The following is a 5667-nucleotide window of genomic DNA, read 5'->3' on the forward strand; positions in this document are numbered from 1 at the left end:
TTAATCTACGATTCATGTAGTTTAACCTGGTGTGCTCGTTGTATTTTTCAGCGGCTGTTTCAGTTGCGTTTTGACCCGTCTGAGCCCTTTTAACCGGTGAAAATTTATTTCAAAAATTAAAGAAACGCTGTATTTTTTCAGTAAGTATATTTTGTGCTGATCATTTTAGTGCATCCGATTTAATTTTTCGAGCAAATTTTCGCGCCCGACATTTATTCATTTTTGATTATTTTATTTTTTGTTTTTAGTTAAAATAATTAGTAAATTTAAATAGCATTAAGTAATTAATTAGTTTGATTTTATTTTGTTTATTTTAACTTTTTTTTTAAATTTGATTTGATTTTATTATTGAAACTCATTTTTATCTCCTAAAATATCTAGACTAAGGTTAGTTTCGACATTTGTTAATTTTATAAACCCTAGTATATAATATTAGTTTCATTAGCTTGAGAAAGAGGAGGAGAAACTCAGAAGAGCTGAGCGGCGCATATACATTCAATCCTCTCCCTCATTTTCAAGGGAGTCAATGAAAATATAGTTAGTTTATTATCTAATAGAGAGAGTTGCATGTGTTTTAGACACTCAACCTACCAATGAATCAAACTATCATTTAAACTCGCACAACAACATTGTTTCTGTTTCCGAACTCAACCGCACCACCAACGGTATTGAATCTGCATCTCACGCTGTCAACCTCTCTTCAACGGTAAGTTACTCCGTCTTCATCGTCATTATTGTGTGTAACGATGCTCAATGTCTCGAGCTCAATACGGAAAACAACTGGATCTGCAGCAAGATCAGCGTCATCCATCGAGGTTCAAGTGGTTTTTTCAATTTGATTATCTCTGTTTACCATGTTCTAATTTATTTTTCATTTGCTGTTTGTGCGTATCATGTCGGCATTTTTCGTTTCATTCTTTTAGTGTTTGATATGTATGTCACTGGTTTAAGAGTGTTGTTGTTGTTTTCAACATGTTATGATTCTCGAATGTACAGGTTTCGGTTTTGCTCAGTTTCATATTAATCTTGATAGGGGCTTCTGTTGAGCTAAGGTGGTGATATTTATTTGGGTCAATTCAGATTGGGTTAGTGTTTGTATTGATGTGCGTATTTCGGTTATCTATTGCGGTCTAATTATTCCATGTTTGCACTGGATTTTGATGCTATAATAATGATGGTGTGACACTTATGCAATGTTGAGAATATATTCTGTGTTGATGCTAGTTTGACTTGCATGTAAATTACAATCACTCTCTTGTGTTAACACCATCTTAAATTTATAACATGCTTATATATTGGTATGCTTAGACTTTACGTTTGACAGTTTTGTTATGAATCTTCATATGTCGTCATTTTTCATACTAAGAAAATAGTACACTCACTTTTTCAGCTAGAAACCTCCTTTGAGTTTAATATTAGTCATGGCATGAGAAAATGTTATTGATATAAGTTATTTAGGACTTGTTTGGTTTGAGATAATGTTTCTTGTGTTTACCAATAATTACAAGTTTCTACAAAATTATTACTTCATTGTTTTCAAAAATAATTAAAAGGCTTTCATTGTTTCATATACAAACACCAGTATTTGAAATAGGGAGTGCAATGAAAATAAGGTGGTTACTTTTGTAAGTGTTAATGAAAACTAGAAATGAACATAAGGAATTTTAACTGTAATAAAATATGTTGAAGTTAGCCATGAATATTCTAATAAGTAAACTCACATGTTATAGTTAGGGCCAATTGCATTATGTTGTTTTTCTTTTTGACTGAAAAAGTATTTTATGAGAATATTTTATGAGATCTTTCAATGTGGGATGTTGGCTACTTAGGACTCGTTGTAGTGTCTTTTCACCTTGAAAAGTATTGAGTAAAATTATTAGGATGTAAATATTTGATTATCTACTCAATTTTGTCCAATTTTATAGAATTATTTCCATATACCAAGAGAAAGGTTCCTAACATGAGTGCAGCTAACTTATTTTAATAGAATATAACTTTCTTTATTTTTAGATTGGTCCACCTAAATAAAACCAAATTTCCAAAATCAAACAATTCTCAATTCAATGTTGAATCCGGTTTCAAATACCTTTGTAAGTCAATCACTTTAAGCATCACCATCAACCTCACATAGCTTACTCTTGGGCTTTCTTACAATGAGACCTATTCGGTTATTAGATGATCGATTAGGTGATTAATTCACTAAAATATAATTTGTTTACAAACACAAATTCAAATCTCGATCCAATATCGAGTATTTTTATTCAAATTAATTTAAAAATACCTACTCCGATTAAACACCATTTTATTTAGAAATGAAAAGGGGGATGGTTTTGAGTTTTCAACTCCTCTCCTCGATTATTTGAATATGAGTTCTCTTACTCGGTTAGTCAGATAATTGTCATTTCTAATTCGCCTAAACAATCAAATCAAATCATTTTATAATAAGAAACGAAAAGGGAGATAACTTCGAGTCTTCAATTTTTCTCCTCGATTATTTGGATACAAGTTCTCTTATTTGGTTAGTTAAATAATCGTTGTTCTTCCGCAAACTTATAAACCCGATAAAATCAAATTATTTTCATAATAAGCTAAATGAAAAGGGAGATGACTTTGAGTTTTCAACTTCTCTCCTCAATTGTTTGAATATGAGTTCTCTTACTCGGTCAGTCGAACAATTGTCATTTTTCCACAAATTAATAAATCAATCAAAGCTATACGAAAAGGGAGATGGTCTTGAGTTTTCAATTCCTCTTCTCAAATGCTTGGATGTGAGTCATTTTACTCATTCGTTCAAGTACTTTTCGTTTATTCTAAAAACGTTAACCATACATAAATCTTATTTTCATAAATATTCAGATGAAACAGAAAGCGGTTTAGAGTCTTCTATTCCCTTTCTCGATTATTAGGATACGAGTTGCCTTACTCGATTATCCGAGTATTCGTCATCCTTTCAAAATACTTTAACTACTATCAAATCTTTTTATAATTAAGGATGAAAAAGAAAGTGGTTTAGAGTCTTCTACTCCCTTTCCCGACTGTTAGGATACGAGTTGTCTTACTCGACTATCCGAGTAATCGTCATCCAACCAAAAACATCTCAACATAACCAGTCAAACAAAATATCCAACATATTAATCCAACTTGTCACCCTCGTGTGATCAAAACTCTTTTCATAAAGAACACTGTTTAATCCTTTCTAATGCGCACAACAAACTAGTGCTTAAGCCTCCGTCAAGAGTAGACAAGCCAACGTTTAGCCTTTAAGATGCGATCTAAACAGTTGTTCACTAAAAGACACCAACCAACCGTAGTTCCCCGAACTACGAATGCTCTGACTTCCTTATTGCACCATAAGGATACGTAGGCAGGAGATTGTTGTATCTTCGCGAGCACACGAATAAAAAACCTCCCCTTTTCCCTTTCTGAGGTTCTCATCCATTTCTATTTTCAATATTTTATAACCCAAAGATAATAAACAAACATAAATTAACACTCGAAACACACATTAGAACTAAAAGGTTCCCGTTGAGTACAACGGACGTAAGGGGTGCTAATACCTTCCCCTTACGTAATCCACTCCCGAACCCGAATATGGTTGCGATGACCATTATTATATTTCCTAAAGGTTTTATCGATATTTTCCTATCCCTTCATTGGGATAAATAAAGTTCGGTGGCGACTCTGTTCGAACATAAATTTTTCCGCGACCATCGCGAGGAACCGTATTTTTCGAGATGCGACAATCACCCCTGTAACCTTGGATCTTCCTCCATGTTTCTATTTAATGAGAAATTAGAGCTTGAAAATCAAGGTGCAGAAACTGAAATGGCACGATTCATGAAATTAAGACCACCAATGGCCTGCCTCTTGCTCGAGGACTTCAGAAAACAGTTCAAACTCAAGCAATTCACATTGTATTTCAAGATCCAGATCAAACAAGTTTAGTGATATACCTCTGAAATGCAACTTTGAACAGCACGATTTGCTCAAGTTATTGATCCAATTTTGATTTGGAGATGTAATGAGGATGCAAGGCTAAGGAATTAAGACTTGAAGATCAACTAATGATGTTGAAATTCAAGCTTGAATTTGAAAAATGAAAACTGAAATTCCTTCAAGTGAGGTTGGGTTTTCACTTCAGCAGCTGATCAGTCACCATTTATGCTAGACATTCCACTATTTAACCGTAAATAAGTCAGGTAAACTGTGTAAACTGAAGCATTTTTAGTTGGATATAAGCTCAATTCTATAATATTAAGTGTGTTGTTACTTATGAGTTTCTTGAGGATATTTTACACTTTTTGGTATGTTAGCAGGTAAAAAACTAGTTTGGAAGCTCAGGGAATCAAACGTCAGATGCGAAATTGAGCCTGAGCAAGAAAACGGAAGAAAAAAATCAATTTTTGGAGAACCTGCTGTCCATACGCGTATGGCCTTACATGATACGCGTATGGACCTGCCCAGTACGCGTAGCATACGCATATGACCAGAGGGATGGAAAATCAAGCAAAATAGCAAGCTTCTGGTGATACGCGTATGGGACTGGGCAGTACGCGTACCAGACTGGGCAATACGCGTACCAGCCTGGGCAATACGCGTATCAGAGGCTGTCTTACGTGCAGTACGCGTATGGGACAGCTCAGTACGCGTATGGAGCACAAAATCAGGAAAAGTCCAACTGAATAGCTATTAAGAGGGCAAAACACGATTTTCCGGGGGTTGGACGAATTGGAGAGAAAAGAGACGCGTTTTGAGAGCTGGAGACTCTACGATTATCAAAGGATTCATATGTTCAAGAGTTTTCCGACGATTGAAGATTGATTCCTCACGAAATTCTGTAATGACAACAATGTTAATCTTTGTTTTTATTTCGATTATGAGTAGCTAAACCCCCCATTGCTAGGGGGGTGACCCTGATTCTGAATGTGACAGATTTGATGTTTATGAATGCATTGATTATTTCTTCTTTTCCATTGATTTGTTCTTATTACTGTTCTTTATGCTTTATTCGTCGGACCAACGAATGATGATTAATATGAATAGTTTAAGCTGGACAGCGATTATTCATTGATCTGGATAAGAACTTTGGATAGTAAAAATAACCTAGGACTAGGGATTCTCTATCTGACCGGTAATTCTTGATATTTGAATGCTTGAGTATGAACTTAATTATTTATGGACATAGTAATTAGGTTACATAATCAAAGGTCTTTTCACTAAGGAATTAGGAATAGATAATCTGGAGGACCGGACTTAATTGGATAGGAATATTGTCTAAACCTTCATAAATTATATCTGTTGCAAGAAGTTTCATTCACCAAACCCTAGCAATCTTCTCTCATTTGTATCTCGCTCAACCTTTTTACTTGTTTTATTTATCTGCAATTGGTAGTATAATTAATCACAACACAAAAACCAAAGGCTTTTGTCTAATTGAAACAATCTATAAACTCTGTGTCGTCAAGCAGTCCTTGAGATCGACAAACGGGGAATTTCCCTTTTATTTCTACAGTGAGAAAAATAGTACACTTGCTATTTTCCCGTCGAGTTTTTGGCGCCGTTGCCGGGGACTGCCAAAGATAATAGAGTTTATTAATTTATTTTCAATTAGAATTTTGTTGCTCTGCATCCAAAATTTTATTTACTACTAATTTTATTTTTATTTTT

General features: G+C 34.3%; 1 long non-coding RNA gene across 1 annotated transcript; it reads left to right on the top strand.

Annotated features, from left to right (window-relative positions):
• Window positions 1–445: 445 nt before the first annotated feature.
• LOC127086753 (uncharacterized) lies at window positions 446–4973 on the top strand. The gene is made up of 2 exons (XR_007789598.1): window positions 446–4199; window positions 4317–4973. It is a non-coding gene; the product is annotated as an uncharacterized LOC127086753 (long non-coding RNA).
• Window positions 4974–5667: the final 694 nt, after the last annotated feature.

Source organism: Lathyrus oleraceus, chromosome 5 (genome assembly GCF_024323335.1).
Source record: "Lathyrus oleraceus cultivar Zhongwan6 chromosome 5, CAAS_Psat_ZW6_1.0, whole genome shotgun sequence".
In the NCBI taxonomy this organism is placed as follows: domain Eukaryota; kingdom Viridiplantae; phylum Streptophyta; class Magnoliopsida; order Fabales; family Fabaceae; genus Lathyrus; species Lathyrus oleraceus.